General features: G+C 45.6%; 2 long non-coding RNA genes across 2 annotated transcripts; both read right to left on the bottom strand.

The window, feature by feature from the left end:
• Positions 1-209: 209 nt before the first annotated feature.
• LOC143269107 (uncharacterized) lies at positions 210-7,581 on the bottom strand. Its single transcript, XR_013045466.1, has 2 exons — positions 7,374-7,581; positions 210-667 (listed from the first exon to the last, which is right to left on the bottom strand). It is a non-coding gene; the product is annotated as an uncharacterized LOC143269107 (long non-coding RNA).
• A 1,014-nt stretch (positions 7,582-8,595) lies between these two features.
• On the bottom strand, positions 8,596-11,035 carry LOC143269106 (uncharacterized). The gene is made up of 2 exons (XR_013045465.1): positions 10,966-11,035; positions 8,596-9,040 (listed from the first exon to the last, which is right to left on the bottom strand). It is a non-coding gene; the product is annotated as an uncharacterized LOC143269106 (long non-coding RNA).
• Between the last annotated feature and the right edge of the window lie 11,667 nt (positions 11,036-22,702).

The raw sequence follows: 22,702 nt of genomic DNA, 5'->3' as shown, positions 1-22,702 counted from the left end.
AGACTAGAACTGAGCAGAAAATACCTTCACGCCTTCTACTTTTATGGGTGTTTTCTTCCTCATGAAAGCTTGTTTGGGTTTCTGTGATGGAGGGGGGGCTGAGTCATGATATCTAAATTATTAGGGAAGCAGGGTTATAAATAAGAATCTGAAAGCCACTGACCATAAAGGCCCAAAGACTTGATTTTTAAAAACATAATGTGCCTGCAAAGCGCTGAGAACTTTTATCACTCTAATGACCAAGGAAGGAAAGCCACAAACACCCACCGGAAGAGGAACTGTTAAAAGAGTGGGATTGTGAATGGCTTCTTAAACATAGTGATGAAGATCCTTACGTGATGGTTTTTGCTGATGTGAGGAGTCGGACGTAAGTACTTTTGATTGTTCTTCTTAAGGATTCTGTCTCTTGCTGATGAGTACCCCAAAGAGTACCGTTTCCACTTGCCGAGCTTCCTGTGTGGAGCTAGTTTCTGAGATAATTTGTTTTAATGGGCCCAAGGTGGAGACGGAGCAGGCGGGAACCGGCTCCCTCTGCCTGTTTTCCCGCTGTGACTCCAGGTCTCTGGGATGTAGGCAGAGATCCTGCAGGCTTTCCTGCGGCTCTTGCTAGGGCAGCTGAGGCTCTGTCCTTGACTTCTGAGCGGCACTCTCTAGGTGGCCCTTTCTCCTTCCATTAATAAAAGAAAACATTATCTTAGAGAAGTAGGAAAATACCCATGAGAAGTACAGATTAAAAACTGCAAAAAAATTTGGGGGGAAGGGGTTGGAAATTGAGCCTAGGGCCACAGAGCTGCAGCCACAGCACCCGGTTCCAGGGACTCTGCCACCCTCTTCTGGACTCCATGGGCGCCTGCATCCATGTGGTACATACATACCAAGGCACCAAATGTAAGAATGATAAGCGGCGCTGGTTACCCTGTAGAAAGGTCACGGTCAGGACAAGACCCAGTATCAGTATCAGAGCTTTATTAGGAGAAAGAGGGAGCACGGGACAAGAGAACCAGGCCTGGGAAAGGAGCTCGTGCACAGAGAGAGAGAGAGAGAGAGAGAGAGAGAGAGAGAGAGAGAGAGAGAGAGAGAGAGAGAGAGAGAGAGAGAGAGAGAGAGAGAGAGAGAGAGAGAGAGATGTGGGGCGGGGAAGAGAGAACAGAACAGAGAGAGGGTGGGGGCTGAGTCACTGCTCCTTACGGTGGCGCAGGTGGGCTTACAGAGCTATGCCCCGCATGCGCAGATTGCGTGACCACGCCGCGCATAATAGAATCACCAGCACACACTGGTGATGTAAGACGAAAGACCCCTCGTCAAGCTCCTGACCTGCAATCATGTGCAATCATGCAGCTGGAGCGCGGCAGAATCCCAATACCAGACACAATGAAAAAATAAATCTTTTTTTTTTAAATTAAGCTTGAAAGTTTTAATGCTATATGTCAAAGTTTTAATATTTCTTGCGGGCCGCAGAAATATATCATAAGAACTCAGCTGGTTATGGCAAAGTCACTACCTGGAGGGATCAGGGAATTCCTCCAGAGGAAGCCAAATCCCAAGGAGTTTTTGGTGTTACTTGGCTTGTTATATATCAGCTGTATTCTGTTATGAAAATCATGTGTGCCTTCATAGCTTTCCCAATTGACTTCCCTAAGAAGGACTAACAGTGTAGACTGAGCACTCTCTGGACATACACATTCCAGGTATTTGGAGAACAGCCTCAGGAAAGGCTTTCTCTGGAACCAGTTATCTCCCTTAGCCACTTTCAAGGACTACAGGAAACACCACCCAGGTGGACGCCCAACTGCCAAAGACTAACAATGATAACAGCCCACCTGAAAGTCTCCTGACTTAAATTCCACAAGGAGACACCACCCAGGGGGGCGCCCAACTTCCAAGGACTAACAAGTGATAGCAGCCCACGTACAAGTCTCCTGACTTACAGTAAATTCACAAGAGGACGCCGCCTAGGCCAGGTGGACACTAAGTAATAGTTTTACACAATTTAGCTTAGGCCCTCCTTTCTTACAGCCTTACTAACTTTATAGACCTCTAACTACTTACCTAACCACTTCTAGGAATATTTAGATGAACTTCTGTGCTAACAGCTATGCTCAGCCATAACTCCCAGTTCAAGCCTCCCTGTAATTATCATTATTGGTAGCATCTGGCCAGGTCCATCACCGGATGGAGGAAAGTACCTTATCAGAGATACCTCTGTACTCTCTAAGAACAGACTTAAGCATCCAGGTTACCTGTTTGAGGAGGCCTGGCAGATGTGTCAATTAAGCCTATTCTTATCACCCCTTCATTTGACCCTGGAAGCCTGGCTTTGCACTGCTAAGGAAATACTGCTTGTAAGTGTATATATACCAGAACTCCCAGGGCAGGAGAGGACAGGGAAGAGAGAAGAAAATGGAAGAACGAGATGGGTAAGAACTGGAGAGGAACGAACTAAGATGGGGAAGAAGTAGATTGAAGGGCTACAGGAGAGTACGACAGGAACGAGATGGAAGATGAGGAAGAGCCAGATGAGGGAGAAGGAGACGGGAGAGGAGATGATATGGGAAGGAACAAGATGGATGAGAACCTAGAAGGGGCAGAACTAGATGAAGGAATTAAGATAGAACCTAGAGGGGACAGTAGATAAATATAGAGAGAAATCAGGCAGGAAAGGAGCTAGACAGGAGAGGAACGAGCTGAGATGGGGAAGAACTAGATTGAAGAGCTAAAAGAGAGGACTAGAGGAACGAGATGGAAGATGAGGAAGAGCCAGATGGGGAAGAACAAGATGAGGAAGAGCCAGATGAGAGGGAAGGAGACAGGAGAGGAGCTGATAGGGGAAAGAACTAGATAGATGAGAACCTAGAAGGGACAGAACTAGATGAAGGAATTAAGATAGAACCTAGAGGGGACAGTAGATAAATATAGAGAGAAATCAGGCAAGAAAGGAGCTAGACATGAGAACAGAACTGAAGCTGTGTATAAAGGATGTTATGCCAGAGGAATTAAAGCAAGTGGACTATAGAACTCGGTGTGCTGAGATTATATTTCCTGAAAATAGTTCTCGCCGTTAGTAGTTCTCTCTCCTGAGCCCCTGGGATGTATAATATTGAGGCTGGTTCCTCTAATATTATACAAGAAATATTTTTGTAAAGTACAGACAGACATACGGGGAAAGATCTTCAAGGCCGGGAGATGGTTCGGCCATAAAGAGTGCTTGCTACTCTTGCAGAGGACCCAAGTTCAGTACCCAGCACCCCATCAGACAGTTCACAACCACATGTAACTCCAGGTCCAAGCGATCTTATACACTCGCTGTGCCCTCATGTGTACCTGCACCCACATCGGGGGGGGGGGGGGGAGGGGCACATAAATAAATAATTTTTTAAAGAAGATCTTCCATGATGGTAGTGTGAGAGCTTAAGTTACATTTTAAGTTTTAATTACTACACCTAAGACATCCTTGAAACAAAAATGCCTCTGATCTACAAGCCCAAGGGCATAGAGCTCCTGAGATGCTGGAGGCTATTGTTTACAGGAGATAACAAGCCACATGTTTTCACTCCACTAAACAAGTTTGTTTGACCCATCTGCACCGGATGTGCTTGATCTCATGTGGGTGGGAGTTACCTAGGCAGGAAATACGTCAGGATGTACACTTGCTTCTGATTGGATGTAGGCTAGAGGCACATCAGGGATGTGTGCTTGCCCCTGATTGGACCTGATGGGAAATGCAATGAATTATGGGCTTTCCTTTTTCAGCCGCTGCAAAGTATGATTCTGGGCTATTTCCGGGGAAGCTGGGTATGGACCTGTCCAGTATTTAATTAAAGCTTGCTTCAAAATTGGCTTTAAACTGTGGTAGTGGCCTTATTCTTGAACGGTGGGATTAACAGTATGTGTGGAATTGCAGGAGATTGAGCCTTGCCGCTTACAGACTGAAGATGTTTCTCTTGGGCACCCCAGTACTTCATTCTCCTGCTTATGCATATATATATACTTATACTTATGCAAGGTGAAACTGGGGGACCTTGTTTCCAAATGACTGATTGTTTTGCAGAGGACCAAAGGCATTCTGGTTGCCGGTGTCCCTGTTGTCTGAGGAGAATGACCTTTGAGAGTCCTTCAGTGAACACAGTTGACCCCATATTCTCTGTCTTGTGTTCTCAGAATCCTACTTCTCTCCATTTCTACCAATACAATGGCTTTCAAAGTACGAAAATGGAAGCAACTAAAAACTGCCAAAACTGTTTCTTTTGTTATTCTTTTTCTGAATATCTATAGCGCATCAGTTTTCCATTTCACTTGACAAATGCCTTACAGGGTCGGCTCAAAAATTAACTTTCAAATTGATGAATGTAAGCTATTTTCATTAAAATCCCAAGGTTAACCGAGAAGTTATGGAGTCCGGGTTATAGGAAGGTCCATCTGCTAAAAGAAAAGCCTAGGGCCAGGCAGTGGTGGCGCAGAGGCGGGATGGGGGGGGGCGGGCGCGGATCTCTGTGAGTTCGAGGCCAGCCTGGTCTACAGAGCGAGACCCAGGACAGACACCAAAGCTACACAGAGAAACCCTGTCATGAAAAAAACAAAGAAAAAAGAAAGAGAGAAAAAGGAAGGAAGGAAGGAAGGAAGGAAGGAAGGAAGGAAGGAAGGAAGGAAGGAAGGAAAGGAAGGAAGGAAAGGAAGGAAGGAAAGAAAGGAAGGAAGGGAAAGAAAGGAAGGAAGGAAAGGAAGACAAGCCTAATCCCCACCATGTGCTGACAAGAGCAATCTGTTCAGTTGTCCCTGAGCTACGGGATTCTTCTGCGTCCCCTCCCATGTGATAATCTGGTAAGCATGTACGACCACCAGCAGCAAATACATGTTCTAAGGACTCATTTATTTTTATTTTCTGAGTATGAATGTTTTTCCTGTGTATATGTTTGTACATTATGTACGTGCCTGATGTCATTGGAGGCCAAAAGAAGGTGTCAGATCTCCTGCAACTGGAGTTACAGATGGTTGTGGGCATCATGTGGGTGCTGGGAATCAAACCTGAACACACAGAAAGCTTATCCAGTGCTTACCCAGCTCCCAAATAAATACACAGAGACTTATTCTTATTTTTGGATGCTCGCCCTTAGCTTGGCTTGTTTCTAGCCAGCTTTTCTTAACTTAAATTATCCCATCTACCTTTTTCTTCTGGGCTTTTACCTTTATCTCTTCTATATGTCTTTCTTCACTTCTTACTCCTTTGTTGGCTGGGTGGCTGGGTGGTTGGCTCCTGGCATCCTCCTCTCCTCCTCTCCTCCTTTTCTTGCTCCTCCTTCTTCCCTCTTCTTCTCTTATTTATTCTCTCCACCCTTCAGCCCCACCTATTTCTTTCTTGCCTAGTTATTGGCTCTTTAGCTCTTTATTAGACCAGTCAGGTGTTTTAGACAGGCAAAGTAACACAGCTTTACAGAGTTAAACAAATGCAACATAAAAGAATGCAACACATCTTTGCATCATTAAACAAATATTCCACAGCATAAACAAACATAACACATCTTCAACTAATATTCCACAACAGAAGAGAAACCAGTTTTCCTTTATTTATTTATTTCTCTCTCTCTTCCTTCCTTCCTTCTTTTTTTCCTTCTGTCCTTCCTTTCTTTTTTGTTGTTTTTGGGTTTTGTTGTTGTTTTTGAGACAAGGCCCCACCATGTAGTTCTGGCTGTCCTATATAGACCAGACTGGTGTTGTGGGATATTTGTTTGCACTGACACTCCAGACTCCCAATAAAGTTAAACCTTGAATCAGAGGGTGGAGTCAGCAATCAGCTGACCAGAATTAGCCATAGATTGTTGAAGGATGGAGGGAGTCTAATAGAGAGATACAGGAAGAGATAAGGAGGGGCTTGGAGAGGTTCCACGGGTTTTTCAATCTGGGGAACGTGGAGAGTAGGGTTGGCCAGTCATTCCCCTGCTGTTCTTTGGATTTATCAGGTTTTTATCTCAATTTCTGACTTCCCAAGTTTTTATTAACAACAATTAAGAAAAACACATTATCTGGTACCTCATATTGGTGCCAAATGTAATCGGACTTTTCTTTGGACCACCAGCTCACAAATAATAGTATAGAGACTTATTATAAGTTATGAAAGCTTGGCCTTAGCTTAGGCTTTTCCTCAGCTAGTTCTTATGACTTAAATTAACCCGTTTTTATTAATCTACATTCTTTCATGTGGCTCGGTTACCTCTCCTCTGTACTGTATGTCTGACTTCTTCAGTGTCTCGCTGGCATCTCCCCCATGCCTAGATTCATCCCCCCCTTCCTCTCTTTCTGCCAGGAAGTCCTGCCTATTCTCTCCTAACAAGCTATTGGCTATTCATTTCTTTACTAAACCAATCACAGTGACACATCCTCACACAATATAAACAAATATTTCTCAACAGGCTGGCCTCAAATGCACAGAGATCCACCTCCTTTTGCCTCCTGAGTGCTGGCATCAAAAGCATGTGCCACTACACCTGGTGAGAAACCAATTTCTTAAGGGAAATCAAGCATCCAGACCAACTACAAAAAGTCTTGAAACAACCGGACAACTGCTTAGTGAACAGATTTCAAACAGCACAAAATTAAGTAAGATTAATTATGATGATATTTTATTTGTGCTGAAATGTGGTGATATTTTATTTGCATGTTAATAATTAAAGTTTGCCTGGAGATCAGAGGAAATAGCAAGTCATTCTAAGTAAACACAAAAGTCAGGCAGTGGTAGCACACGCCCTTAATCTGATCCCTTGGCAGTCAGGGTCTCTGTGTGTTCAAGGCCATACTCAGGAACAGAGCCAAGCGTGGTGACACACGCCTTTAATCCCAGTACCAACCACAGAGACCTGGAGGTCTGTACAGACAGGCAGTGACAAGGAAGTGAGGTAGCTGGGCTAAGAGCCAATGAGAGGGCAGAACAGCAAGATAATAAAGGTGCAGGTGGACAGGAAGTAGTTCACTCTGGAAGCCGTGGCATGGTGAGGTAAGGTTGGCTGATGGCTATTCCTATTTCCCTGATCTCTAAGGCTTTCACCCCTATATTTGGCTCCATGTATTTTATTTAATAAGACCGCTTTAGAAATTCGTCTACAATGAATTACTGAAAAAAAATAAATAAATGAGCAAAATAAAAATTGAAAGTCAGGTGTGGTGGTGCCTGTCTGTATTCCTAACAGCCACACACAAGCCGTTATATACAGAGCTGTGGTCTGACCCATCCCGTGGGACTTGGAGTGGGAGACACTGGTTCTATCCCACTGAGCTGCTAAACTGTCTTGCTCTGGTCCACTGTGCCTCCTTCAGCAACTGTGGCACTATGACACATCCGTTTATTTGCTTGCCTAGCCATCTGGAATCAGGTTACTTCTTACCTTCCTCTATGAGGTTGGAGTTCTTCCTTTGACGAGAGTAAATAGCACCCCAAAACTATAGGTTGTTAGGAAGAAAAAAAAAAGCCAAGAGCCTGCTGTAACAATGGAGCAGGCTCAAGTAATGGACAGCAGCAAGCTGGGGAAGGAACTCAGTTGACAGAGCACCTGCCCAGCAGCATCAAAGCCCTGGGTTTGACGCAGCACGGCATAAACCGCAACGGTGGTGTGTACCTATGACCTATGGGCCTATGACCTATGAACCTATGACCTATGTGCCTATGACCTATGACCTATGTGCCTATGACCTATGTACCCTATGACCTATGTACCTATGTACCTATGTACCTATGACCTTCCCACTGGGGAGGCAGAGACAGGAGGATGGAAGGTTTCTGCTAACCATGCAACAAGCTCAAGTCCAGCCTGGGACACATGAAACCCTGTCCCAAACAAACAAAACACCAGGCGTGGGAGGTTTAGCTCAGTGATAGAGTTCATACCTAGCATGCTCTCAGACCAAAGAGTAATCCTCCATTCCAGAGAGAGAGAGAGAGAGAGAGAGAGAGAGAGAGAGAGAGCGCATATAATAGTTTTATCATCTTTCCTCTTTAATTCAAATACCCTAACATGTCAATATCAGGGATCGCCTAGTTTATAAAACCTTGCCTCTCACACTATGTAGATACCTAAAATGAAAATATGTTTTCCCAACCTGTGTTCCCTTCCAAACTGGCTCACAACCCATTCATTATAGAAGCGATTGGATGGGATTTTAGCAGCCTCTTTTTAAAACGAACAAAAGAGATTGAATGTCATATATATATTTTAAGACTAGATTATGTTTTATGAGACATTTTCAACTTGTGCCAGAATGGAGGGCTCTGAGCGGACTAGGTTCTGATGTAAAAGCTGGGAGTTCTAAGACAAACAAATCAAAGCCCATTTTCCTCAGCCCTCCGTCGCTACTGGTCTTGAAGGTGTGTGACGGTGGGAGTAGAATCGGATGCTGTGACCTTGTGTGTGACCTCAACGATGCTTCGATGGGACTGAAAGTGGCAGAATCAGTAAGAGTGAGTTCCAACAAATTAGACAGCCAGCATCCTGAGAGCCGTACCCCGCTCCCCGCTCCCAGCCAAGAGATGTAGAAGGTTGGAAGTCCCAAGACGGTTCAGGCCGATATTAAAGCAAACAAAAAAATCCACCGCTTTTCGTTGTCGGCAAATGGATTCTGCATAATTGTATTTTCAATACAGAGCAAAATTAGGCACCCTGTGGAAGGAAGCACTCCGGAGGTTCCTTTCCTACGCTACGGAACTGGTTGTACAATGCTCCCCACCTGCGCCGCGTCTGAATCATTCTGAGCACGTCATGCTTTACGGCAGGACACCCACTTTACTACTGTGTTGAGTCGGTGATTAAAAACAAAAATAGACTCAGCCATTTCACCCACGGTGTGATTCTTTCATCTGAGCGCGAGAGAAGCGTCATTTCGAAGCCGTTGATTATCGCTTCAAATATCATCTTTCTAAGTGGTACCCCCCTTGGGTGATTTTTCCGTCTCCAGGCATGGTGGCTTTTTTTCTTATTGCTGCAAGAAACGCTGAGGTCCCGGGGTCCTGAAAGACTTGTCAGGCAATCTCCACTTAGACAGCGGGGCCCAGATCTGACTGAAAAATAAACATCGGAACATATGTTCAGATCTAGCTGTCCTGGTTAGTTGTTGTCAGCCAGACACAAACTAAGAGTCCCCTGGGAAGAGGGAACCTCAATGGAGGGATTGCCACCATCAGACTGGCCTGTGTGTGGAGTCACCCCTTGGCAGGCTGTCCTGGGAGGAAGAAGCAGCCAGCTGAGCAAGCCAGAAAGCAGCCTTCCTCCACGGTTCTGCTTCGGTTCCTGGCTCCGCGTTCCTGCCGCGAGCTCCTCGCCGGCTTCCCTCTGTGATGGACTATGGTTTGTGTACACTTGTAACAAACTCTTTCCTCCCCAAGTTGGTTTTGGTCAATGTTCTATCACAGCCACACAGAGCAAACTAAGACATCCTTTCCCTTCTGCTACTAGGAGAAGGTAGGTTTTCTGGCTGTTTTCTTTACTCACCCCCACTGGGAACTATGCTTTGGTTTGGATTGAATGGTTATTGGTCGGTTCAACAGATGGGCTTCATCAAGGATTTACAATGAGATCGGGAGCGGGAAATCTATGGGTGGATGCCGGTGAATGGAAACCTAGACTACAACCATGCACTTACTTGAAACTGCAAGGGTTGACAACTGCCCTTTCCACCTGGTGTCTCTCTCCTGTCACACATACTCTCCGCCCCCAGACACTATCGGAAACCCTCAGTTTCCTTCTCCATGCCCTCATCCTCTCTCAGCCCCCTCTGGACCCCAGCCATCACTCCAAAACCCCTTCGTCTATAAAAGCTCATCAATACCTCTGATTAAGTGCCACTCTGGGTGTGGAGGAAAATTGCTTGCTTAAAATAATTAACTCCTCTTTGTTCCACCCCAGCTCCCATCCCGTGCCCACATCCACAGCCACCCCTGGTGCATTGTTGGGAGCACAGCCCAAAGATCCTTTTAGCCACAGATCTTCAGAGAAACCAGAAATGTTAGGCACACAGGATTGTCCTCTCAAAGGGATGGATGTAAAAACTTATTCATCCATCCTGAAAGCTGGGAATTGAAGGTGATACAAAGCCTGGTCATTCTGCGTTATTTGTTAGGCCAGGCCTATCAAGCTCCTACAACCTGGACCCCAGATGGCTAATAATCTAGATGACCCTTAACAGCCTGGGGCTCCCCAAGCCCCCACAACCAGGACTAGGGGTAGTTAATAGCCCAAATGATCTCTATGCTATCTGTATGACCGAGACCCTTAGACCCTTAAGCTAACACAGGTAGCCTATCTCTAGAACCCATCTTTGTGGAAGGAATGGTATGTGCCCTGAGTTGAGTTTCAATGTAATCATGCTTCCTTGTACACTGGGGATTGTATTACACCAGGAAACTTTTTCAAATTTGTAATGGGCCTTAAATACATTGGAAATGAACCACCTGACGTCAGACTCCCTGAAGTTTGATCAGGGTTAATGAAGTCAGTCTGAACTGAGTTTTCATTCTTGCCTCTTCATGGTTCACGTCCCTACCTGCTTTGACCACCTCCAAGGTCCCCCTCAATGCACCTTATGAAATGCCCACCCCTCTACTTGGATTCTATGTCTCATACTCTAACATTCTTGATGACTTCTGCAGACACCACACACACACACACACACACACACACACACACACACACACACACACCTTTCTCGGTTTCACTATCAGTTCCTGCCTACTGGATTGTTCCTGTCAATAGTGCGCTCTAGAGTAGCTGGAGTTTTTCTGGTTCTACCTGGCCCACAGTTAGGACAAATCTCTCTTACCCGCCAGCCCCACAGCCGCTCAGACTCAACCAAGTAAACACAGAGACTTATATTGCTTACAAACTGTATGGCTGTGGCAGGCTTCTGGTTATCTACTTCTATCTTAAATTAACCCATTTCTATTAGTCTATAAGTTGCCATGTGGCTCGTGGCTTAACGGTAACTTACATCTCCCTTGTCATGGCAGCAGCTGGCAGTGTCTCTCTGACTCAGCCTTTCACTTCCAAAAATTCTCTTCTCTGCTTGTCCCGTTTATACTTCCTGCCTGGCTACTGGCCAATCAGTGTTTTATTTATTAACCAATCAGAGCAACACATTTGACATACAGAACATCCCACAGCACTCTAGTGTTTCCTTTCAGACAACAGAAATTAGCCCTGCCTTCCTCTTCCACCCAGCTCCACTGTGTGCTGGTCTCTTGGCTAACCTGACCAACAATGTCCCCGTTCATCGTTGACCATGCTGTGCATCACTGAGGCCAAAGTGTCCTGCTGTGCCCACTGAGTGGAACTCCATTTGCTTCCCACTTTCCAGTGCGTCCCTTCTCTCCCATGGCCTCTGACTTGCCTTGGCTGGTGTGTCCTTCAAACACAACAAACTGAAGACATCAGGGAGCCTCTGAACACCTGCCATTTTACTTCACATGTCACTGAGTGCCACCCTCTCTCCCCAGAGAGACTCATTAGCTTACCCAGTTGTGAGCTGACCTGATAGAAGACTCTGCTGTACTAGAATATGAGGATACTGTCTTCTTAGCTTCTGGATATCCACTGAAGGGCAAGGCCCCCCAACACCCCCAAAATACCAACATCAGGTCTGGCACCCACAGAAGTAAGTTCTTTTTTGTTTTGCATTCTTTGGGGGCATTCCTACAACTTGGCATCAGCAGTCAGAGCAGATGGCTTTGATTTTAGCAAATGTTTCTGCTGTCAGCTTATAGAAGCCCAAATAGCATCAGGCTACAGAGCAAGAGGGGGAAATGTAGGGAAGAAATAGCCAGAGGAGTCTTCAGGAATGCCAAAGCAAGCACTCTCCTGCCTTGTCCTACCCTCAGCCTGATGGGGTCACCCATCTCCTGTGTTCCTTCGCCTTCTTCAAAATATGACTTTCAGAAACCTTCTTCTCCCCAGATTTAAACACGAACATGGTAAATACAGTATCCTGTTCCTCCAAGCCACTGTTACCCTAAAGACAAGAGAAATGTGACATTTCGAACAAATGGAGGCCACCCTCCTGGGCTGGGCTGTGATGTCTGTTCCCTACCAGCCAACAGTATGCAGTGAAAGTCCACTGCTTTCCAAGGAGATGCTGTTTACCAAAGCCTAGAAGCTGTAAGGTTTGAACTTGCTGCTGTCATTCTGTGACCCAAGGAGAATCATGCCAGCAGGGACTGTGTTCCATAAAAGCCTGCAAGGGACCAGCCAGGTCGTCACCAAAGGGACATAGGTTAGAATCAGGAAAAGCTCCCCACACTCGGGAGGCAGAGGCAGGCAGATCTCTGGGTTGGAGGCCAGCCTGGTCTACAGCGTGAGTTCCAGGACAGCCAGGATTACACAGAGAAACCCTGTGTCAAAAAACAGTATGAAAAAAAAAAAAAAGAATTAACATTACCATGAAAGTGCTAAGGAAGGACACTGTTCCACTCAGCCTTGGAGTCAGTAACAAAGGAAAGGGAAGGAAAGCGTGGGGAATGATAGGACTCAAAAGTAGCACTGGCCGGGCGGTGGTGGCGCACGCCTTTAATCCCAGCACTCGGGAGGCAGAGCCAGGCGGATCTCTGTGAGTTCGAGGCCAGCCTGGTCTACCAAGTGAGTTCCAGGAAAGGCGCAAAGCTACACAGAGAAACCCTGTCTCGAAAAACCAAAAAAAAAAAAAAGTAGCACTGACTATTTGGTGGCACCCAAAGTCACCGTGGAAGAAGGAAGGTACTGTAATAGAACTTTAAAAGAAAAGCTCCCCCCACCCAAAACAAAAATCTGTCTTTTTTTGCAGGCTCACCCAAAATTAAATTTAAGTATGTTGGGTCCTTAAAACACTTTCAAACTATGCTGAACAAAATACAGCTGTGGACTAGCTTCAGATCTTGAGCCGTGAGGTTGTGGTCTTTGTCTTTGGACCTGGAAACCCACAGCACAGCCAACCTTCAGCTGTGTGCCCAGGCCTGCGATGGCGTCACGTAAAAAGAATATGTTCTCCCTGGTTGACCAGCTAATAAGAGGGGTCCCCTCTCTCTAATTTCCACAGCGGTGTTCGTGTGTGCCAGATGTTACTCTCCAGCCTGTAAAGGTGAAGCTACTGAGGGGTTTCCCATGGCTCTCAGGTGCCGAATGGGAAAAGTCACAAGTTGGTGACCCTAAGTGTAGACGGCCACTGTTAGCAATGCTGACTTCTTTGGGTTCGAGGATAGTTTGCTTTGCATTTGTGCAAGCTTTTATGGCAAAAATCAAGTACAAGTATACAAACGTATGGTGCATTTCAGGAAGGACAAAAGAGGGTTTCATGAGGTAGGCCAGTGGGAAGAACACACTCTTTTTTTGTGTGGTGGGGGTTGGTTTTCGAGACAGGGTTTCCTGTGTAGTTTTGGTGCCTGTTCTGGATCTCACTCTATAGACCAGGCTGTCCTCGAACTCACAGAGATCTGCCTGCCTCTGCCTCCCAAGTGCTGGGATTAAAGGCATGTGCCACCACCACCTGCCACCCAGCCAGAACACACTCTTGTTTGATAATAGCCAGACAAGGGGAAAGTGCATTCCAGGATGTAGGAACCATGTCCTATCAGCCAGCCTTGGCATGGGTGAACCATGTTCTGGAGAGGTAGTCTCCTACCTGTGGAAGAGGGAGGAGAAACCAGTGGTGGGAAAAACACCCCCTGGATTTCCTTTTGTTTTTAATTATGTGCATACATGTGGGTTTGTAGATGTGAGTACGGGTACCTGTAGGGGGTCAGAGGCATCGGATCCCCCCTGGAGCTAAAAATTACAGGTAGTTCTGAGCTGAGACTCCAACTCTGGTTCTCTGTAAGACAATACTTGCTCTTAACTACTAAGCCATCTCTCCAGCCCCAACACCAGCTGATTGAACTGAAGAATTTTTTTCTCCTTTGGTTTTCAAAGATGGAAATGAAGCTGATTGCATCAGATGCTTTAAAATTAAAATTGTTTGAGAATTTCAGACGTTCATATAATGTGGTTTGATGAAGTCTCCTCTATCCCCTCACCCTCTAAGCCCTCCTCCATACTCCCACCACTGTGCCCTCCCAGTTTTATGCGCTCTTCTCTTAAATTCCACAGAGTTCACATAGTGCTGCCAGGGCCTGGCAGCCTTTCAGGGATTGCATGCCTGAAGAAAATCGACCTTCTCTTCCTCTCCACAGCTAGGGGTGGGGCTTTGTGATACCCGCTGTTTTGATTATCACCTTGCCATCAAACCTTCTATGACCTGAGTCCAATCATGGCATGCGCACGCACGCACACGCACGCATGCACGCACGCGCACACACACACACACCAGATAGATAGATAGATAGATAGATAGATAGATAGATAGATAGATAGATAGATAGATATAGAGATAGATAGATAGATAGATAGATAGATAGATAGATAGATACATACATACATACATACATACATACATACATACATACATACGTGGGTGGGTGGGTGGGTGGGTGGATGGATGGGTGGGTGGATGGGTGGATGGATGGATGGATGGATGGATGGATGGATGGATGGATGGATAGATGTAAAAAGGAATCTTGTTTGTATTGGGGAATAACAGAGCTTTGCAATGGGACTAGATGCTATACTGTGAACACATTCAAACAGGTTGAGACAAGAAAAAGTTTTGAAAGACAGAAGTGAAGACAGTAATATCATATATTTTGAAATTACAATCTTTGGCCACCATGATTAATTACCTCTGTGATAAGAGAGAGTTGCTGGGCAGAGGTCCTTGCAGAAATGCTCTTTGTACCAGGTTGTAGGGGAGCTGTTGGAGTTTGCTTTTCTGTGTCTGTGGTAAACACCATTTTAGCTTACCAGTTACAGCCCATCAGCTAGGGAGGCCAAGGCAGGAGCTTCAAGTGGAAACGACTGGGGGAACACTGCTCACTGGCTCGCTTTCAAGCTAGTAGTCTGCTGCTCGTCATGTGTTGCCCAGGTACACCTGCCTAGGGATGGTACCGCCCACGGTGGACTGGGCCTCTTGTCATCAAGAAATAGTGACACAGACCTGCCCACAGGCCACTCTGAGGGAGACAATTTGTCTATTGAGGTTTCTCTTCCCAAGTATGTCAAGTGGACAGCCAAGATTTGCTGCCACAGGGGCCTATGCAAGCTTGAAGTCCTGGCAATTTTCTGTACAGACACAGTCAGGCAATCTGGCTTTATTTACTTCGGGGAGTTTGGATTAGGGGAGCTGGGGTTAGCACAAACAATTCCTATTTTGATTCTAACAACTTTTGCCTTTTGTTTTCATAATACATACACATGTTCTTATCTTTATATATGTATATGTGTGTGTGTATTATGTGTGTGCATTTCTCATGTATATGTGTATGTATGCATGTGCATTTCTCATGTATATGTGTATGTATGTGTGTGCATTTCTCATGTATATGTGTACGTATGTGTGTGCATTTCTCATGTATATGTGTACATATGTGTGTGCATTTCTCATGTATATGTGTATATGTGTGTATTTTTCACATATGTGTGTGTGCATTTCTCATACACATATATGTGTGTGTATTTCTTATATGTATGTGTGTATATGTGTCTATTTCTCACATATGTGTGTGCATTTCTCATGTGTGTGTATTTCTCGTACCTATTTTCCCTCCCAACAATGGTAAGTTGGCTTGATGCGGCAATCAATGGAGTAATCAGCTCTCCCACCACCACCACTTTAATATTCTCCAACCTGGAAGCCAGAAATGACAAAGTGCAAGTCTGAGCTTAGAAACTGTTTTTTGAGACAGGGTTTCTTTGTGTAGTTTTGGTTCCTTTCTGGATCTCGCTTTGTAGACCAGGCTGGCCTCGAACTCACAGGGATCTGCCTGGCTCTGCTTCCTGAGTGCTGGGATCAAAGGCATCTGCCACCACACCGCCTGGCAAATGCCCTTGTTTTAAAGCAGCACACACTGAAGGGCTGGAAAGATTGCTCAGTGGTTAGAGCTCTGGCTGTGTTCTCAGAAGACCCATGTTCAGTGCCCGGCACCCACCTCGGGTGACTCACCAGCACCTGTAACCCCAGCTCCTTCCTGGGTACCCACATCCACACACATGCTCATAATTACAGATGGCTTGGGGCCACCACGTGCATACTGAGCACTGAACCCTTATCTCCTGGAAGAGCAGCCTTTGCTCTTAAGTGCTGAGACATCTCTCCAGCCCCATATAATTAAAAAAAAAAAACAAAACACATTTTTTAAAGACATACACATTGAAGAATTTAGAAGTAAAGGAGCATAGTGTTTCCAAATATGGTTTAGAAATATATATATATATATATGTGTGTGTGTGTGTGTGTGTACTACGTGTGTTGGTATATGTATATATTTTCTTTATCTCTTGGTCCAATTATATATAAATTTAGATATAAATGTTTAGAGAGAGAAACAGAGACAGAAAAAAGGGTACTTGCACAGTAAAACAACACAGTTAACAACAGGGCAGAATCTGTGAAGAGTATGTGAGACTTTGGACTCTTCATATTATTTTTGTTATTTCTCTGTAGGTCTGAGATTATTTCAAAATAAAATTACTAGCAGGGGTTAGGGATGTGACTGTGGCTCCAAACTCCAGCATCACAAAACAAAAGCAACAAGAAATGGAGCAAAACCCAGACATCAACTTACACAGCCATCGTTTGAATCTCTCTGTCCTTGTGTGAAACTTAGCATAAGCAATTGCCATGGTGGTAAACGCCTTAAGAGCCCGGGCTTTTCCCAGAGAGGATGTAGTTTCTCCTTCAGCTTACTAAAAGTAGACCACTTACTCCCTTTTTCTTTTATTTGCAGAAAGTTCAACGCTAACTTGCTGGCTAACTATTGTAAGTGCACAGGACTCTACAGAAACTTCTCTGCGTTCTCTGTACCCACTGATTCTATTTGTCCTGTAGTTTCCCAGACCGGATGCTTTTCTGTTTACACATCATCTGTCAGCGACTGCACAGTCTTCAGACAGGTCCCCATCATACCTCCGTAATTCTTCACTTGCTGGCACATCAATATACAAGAGGTTACTTCTCAGTAATTTCATAAAGCAAAATCCTAAAATGTGGCTCCATGAAAGCAGGTCTGTAGACAGCCAAGACTCTGGGATCTAGAATTACTGGTGGTGAGTTTTGCTTGGCCCAAGGCTAAAATTCAGAGTAATCTGAGGAACCCGCACCCATCCACCAATCTGCAATAAACAGTGCTTCTTTTAAAAGGGCGTCTGATGAGAAGTGGGCATCGGCCAATTCCAGGCTTTGTTTTCTGCCCAAGACCAGCATAACTGTCCAACACAACCTTCCTTTGTGATGAAAGCATGCTACAGCTGTGTCGATCCATGAAATAGCCACTGGCTGCATGCCGCCGCTAGACGTGGCTATTTAAGTGCGTGTGGCTAGCGTAACCGAGAAACTTAACTGCTAATTCATAGCAGGTCGTTACAGGGTCTGGAGCGTAGTTCAGCTAGAGGGTGTTCGCCAAGCTTCTCCAGAACCCACAGAAAAAAATAAAATCTAAATGGGTTGGTTGGTTCCTTTGTCAGCTTGGCACAAACTAGAGTCGCCTAGGAAGGAGGAATCTCAATTGAGAAAATACCCCCATTAGACTGGCCTGAATGAAAGCCAATGGGGCATTTTCTTGATGAATGATTGGGCAGGGAAGGCCCAGCCCCCCTGTGGGTGGTGCCACACCTGGGCAGCTGGTCCTTGGTTATATAAGGTAACAAATGGGAGCAAGCCTTGGGGAGGGAGCCAATGAGGAGTGTTCCTCCTTGGCTGCGGCTTTAGTTTCTGCCTCAGTTCTTGGCTCCTTGCTTGAGTTCCTGCATCAACTTCCCTCAATGGTGATGGTGACTTGTAAGGCAAATAAACCTTTGCTTTCCCCCATCTGTTTTTGGTTGATGTTTTAGAAAACCAATTAGAGACACTAGCTAATTCGAATGTAGAAAACTGCATTTGGCTAATGGGTAAGTACCTAGTTGAATATTCCGGGTGTGAGGGTTTTATATGGAGTTTTATATGGGTTTTATATGGGTTTTATATGGAGTTTTATATGGGTTTTATATGGAGTTGACAGGGGGTGGTTTAAAAGACACTCCATGTGTAAAAACAAACGAACGAACGAACGAACGAACGAACGAACGAACGAACGAACGAATAGTAGCCTTAAATAATTAAAGAGTTTTGTAGGGAAGCTGGGTGGTGGTGGTACACGCCTGTCAGCAGCAGTAAGTTTGCTGCCTTAATTTTAAATGCCCTTTTTTGTCCTGTCCCAGTTAAGTTGTTTGTGTGAAAAATGTGCAGTTGGGTTCTGGAGGGTGCTGGGGTTCAGTTCCCCTGTGGTTTTTCCTGTTTGGAAAACAGTGTCCAGTAATCATTCCTTGACTCCTGCTGTTAGAGGGGTATATAAGCCCATGTTGGGAGGAATAAAGAGAGCTGCTTCTCTGACGAACTGAAACTGGGTGTCTAGAGTGCTGTTTAACCTCTGCGTCCCTCGCCAGATTTCGTGCTCCAGCTGCGCGGGCCACAGCGCACGCCTTTAATCCCAGCACTCCAGAGGCACAGCCAGGCAGATCTCTGTGAGTTCAAGGCCAGCCTGGGCTACCAAGTGAGTTCCAGGAAAGGCCCAAAGCTACACAGAGAAACCCTGTCTTGAAAAACCAAAAAAAAAAAAAAAAAAAGAGTTTTATAGGGAATCATGACTATCAGCTTGAAGGGATTTGAAATCACCTAGGAGACCCGCTCTGGGTATGACTGTGAGGGCATCACCTCCCCGTCAAATGTCTGGAGAGGGAAAACCTACCCTGAACATGAACAGCACCATTTTCTGGGCTGGGGTACCAGACTGAATCAAAGAGGAGAGTGAGGGACTTCAAAATGGCTCAGTGGAGAAAGGCACCTTGCCACCAAGCCTGGTGACCTGAGTTCACTCCTGAGACCCTCACCGTTCAAGAAGAGAACTGACCCCCGCACCTGGCGCTCTGACCTCCACATGTGCACTTGGACACAACAAATCAATGAATGTATTTGTTTTTTTTTTTTTTTTTTTTTTTTTTTTTTTTGGTTTTTCGAGACAGGGTTTCTCTGCGTAGCTTTGTGCCTTTCCTGGAACTCGCTTTGGAGACCAGGCTGGCCTCGAACTCACAGAGATCCACCTGCCTCTGCCTCCCGAGTGCTGGGATTAAAGGCGTGCGCCACCACCGCCCGGCCGAATGTATTTGTTTTTAATGTTAAGAAGGAAGGCAACTGAGCACCAGCATTGGCCCGCTTCCAGGCTGTGGATACAATGTGACCAGTTGCCTAACTTTCTGGTCCACAAGCCTTCCTGGCAGTGAGGACTGTACTCCTTAAAGCATGAGCAAAAAAGAAACCTATTGAGTGAGTGTTGCCATGCAGTTTTATCACAACAGCAAGAAAAGGAACTGACACACTAGTTTTATTCACCCCAGACTACTAAAATCACTTACAGTTACAGCATTATCTGAACAGGAGGTTGCAATGTCACCATGCACCACTGAGGCCACTTCCAGTTGGTGGCAAGATCATCCAAGTGTCATCTTACGGAACACTCAATCCTGGGATCTTGCTTTTGGGTTTTGGTGCTGAGGATGACACCTGCCAATCATGCACACGAGGCAAGGGTCTCACCACTGAACCTCATTCCCCAGCTCGGTTCTCTGGGTTCTTCCTCACAAGGACTGTGTGTGCAGGTCATCGAAAGGCTGTTTGAAACTGGTGACCCCTGTGGTTGGAATTTTACTTAAATCTGTTTTATTCATGAGTTTTCTATATACTTCGTGGAAAGGAAGACAGACTTGACTGTGAATGCTAGCACAAATCTAATGAGCCCCAACCAACCTCCTCCTGGTCCACAGCAGGAGGGGCTGTGCTCAAATTCAATGGCCCACAAGGTCAACAGGTGCTGGCCACAGGCGGTCTAGACAGCCGACTCCCTGGGCAGCTGGCAGCTGCCTTCAACCTGCTGGCCACCCAAGCTGGCATTTGGTCTCCCTTGGCAAATCTGCACTCAGGCTTGCTCTGTGAAAAGAGGAAGGCACCACTAGTGTGGGTGAGGCCCGCACACCTCTGGGAGTCCTGAGCCGCGCGCTAGTCCGACCTGTGCGAGCCAATGTCCTCCCGCGGAGCGCTAAGAGGCAGGGGCCACGTGGGCAGCGCCTTCACTCACAAGTTCCAGCCTGGCATCCATATAACAAGATCAACCTGTATGTTCCTCCGAAGACCGGAAATCATCATGGGAAAGGCAATACATGACCACAGAGAGAAGAGGGCAGAAATTACCATTGATCTAAGATCATGCAGCCCGTTTTCTAATGAGATTTGTGTGGAAAGTCAAATCAGCTAAGAGTTGATTAATTGCTAGTTAACCTTCACTAAAAAAACATTAAGTCAAATGCTTGAAATTGCCTGGCAAAGAAAATCAATGTTGCTTTGGAAGCAGATATTTCTGCCAGTCCTCTGTATGTGTTGGCTGGGCTAGACGTTCATGCCTAGTTGTGTTCAAACACTGATGTAGAGAGGGTGCTGTGAAGGAATGCTGCAGTGGCTATAATGTTTACAATTAGATGACTTTAAAAAGGAAGTGGACTCTCATAGTGTGGATGAGCACCCTCCAACTGATGGAATCCCAAAGAAGAAAGCATTCCACTCCAAGAGAGACATATGGGAACTGTACCTATGTGTCCAGCCTGCCTGACCTGGCCTGCAAATTTTAGACCCAAACCTGCACCACCCACACCTACCTGCATTTTTTCCATGCAGGCCTTCCTTAGGAATTTCAGACCTTCATTACCCGCAAGCTCAAGAGCAACTTTAAATAATAAAGCTCTCTCTGTGCCTTTCTCATAGACGTGCATACACACACACACACACACATCACATCACATACACACACCACATCACATCCACATGAATATTTACCTCCCATTGGTTCTATTTCTCTAGAGAACTCTAACAAACACAGATATATTCTGAGGTTAAGGATTGACAGAAATTTACTTGAGTAATTTTGTTTATTTGTTTTGTTTGTTTTTCAAGAGAAGGGTTTCTCTGTGTAACAGTCCTGACTGTCCTGGAACTCACTCTGTAGACCAGGCTGGCCCCAAACTCACAGAGATCCACCTGGCTCTGCCTCCCGAGTGCTGGGATTAAAGGCGTGCGCCCCCACTGCTCTGGAGAGTAAGGAATTTTTAATGACTCAGTCTCACTACACTTGGTTGTTGAAGAATGCAAGTCAAGGAACTCCCTCTAGGTGGCCATTTGCTTCAGTGTTAAAATCTACTTGCTGGAATTTTGTCTGAATGCGGAATCTGACTTTCATCACTATTGATACCCATTCTCAAACATGCTCAATGTCTCTGCACTATAAAATGAGAGCATGAAGCTGTACCTGACTCGTGTTATATTCTTTTCTAGCCAACAGTAACTACTTTAATCCAATCTGGGATGCTGGCAAATTTGGATGAATTTTTTGCTTAGCTTTCAGCAAGACACATTATTCAAGGAAACACTGGAACTTTTCAGAAGTCACTGTATTTTTTTCCCAAATACTAAAGTAACTAATGTCCCTTGTAACCTAACTGCGGCGCGCTCCTCGGCCAGCGAGGAAGAACGACCACCACTCGAGGATTCTTCTCAGATCACACTTTATTGGAGCGCCTCTTGGTTAAGGGAGAGCGGGAGGTGAGGGGCCCCGAGAATTAACTTGCAGTTGCTTATATAGGGACTCAGGCAAACGTGCCGTACTGTGATTGGGTCCTGCCAGAATGCAAGCACGGGGAGCCACGGGATAGGCTGAGGACATAAGGCCAATTACCATACCCGTGCATGTGCAGGTCACAGGACACGTAGTCCCGAGAGCATAGCCAAATATGGAGTTGTTTACAGCTAGGCTACCAGGAAGCCAGCGCCATCTTTGAATGGCGTCTCCCTATACCTAACTGCGGTAGCTTGACTAGGTATGGCCCCCCATAGGCTCATGGGTTTGAGTGTTTGGCCTATAGGGAGTGGGACTATTAAGAGATGTGGCCTTGTGGGAAGAAGAGTGTCACTGTGGAGGTGGGCTTTGAGATCTCATATATGCTCAAGCTATGCCCAGTGTGGCATGCAGTTAACTTCCTGTTGCCTGGAGATCAAGATGTAGAACTCTCAGGCCCTTCTCCAGCACCATGGCTGCCTGCATGCCACCATGCTCCCCGCCATGATGATAATGAACAAAACCTCTGAAACTGTAAGCCAGGCCCAATTAAATGTTTTCCTTTATAAGAGTTGCCATGGCCATGGTGTCTCTTCACAGCAATAGAAACCCTAAGACACCAATAAACCTAGGCACTAGAGTGATAAATAGCTCAGGAGCAGAGTGTTTGCCAAGCATATGAAAGGCCCAACTAAAAAATGAACATACACACACACACACACACACACACACACACACACACACACACACACACACGGTTTATAAAACCAATGCCATCAGGCAGTGCTGAGCAAAGTACACATATGAGTCAGGTTTGACCAGAGGTTGATAGGTAAATGTTCAAAAGATGATTGGGGGCACTGAAGACTTGATTTATAATCTTTGCCAATTACTGTGGTGTAAAAACATCTAGTATGGCCAATTCCAAGCTAGCAACATAACCTGAAGGCAGAGTTGGGGAGTGACATCACAACTAAT

This window comes from Peromyscus maniculatus, chromosome 17 (assembly GCF_049852395.1).
Source record: "Peromyscus maniculatus bairdii isolate BWxNUB_F1_BW_parent chromosome 17, HU_Pman_BW_mat_3.1, whole genome shotgun sequence".
Taxonomy (NCBI): Eukaryota; Metazoa; Chordata; class Mammalia; order Rodentia; family Cricetidae; genus Peromyscus; species Peromyscus maniculatus.
The sequence above is the reverse complement of the archived record's forward strand: the minus strand, read 5'-3'. Positions and strand labels throughout refer to the sequence as shown.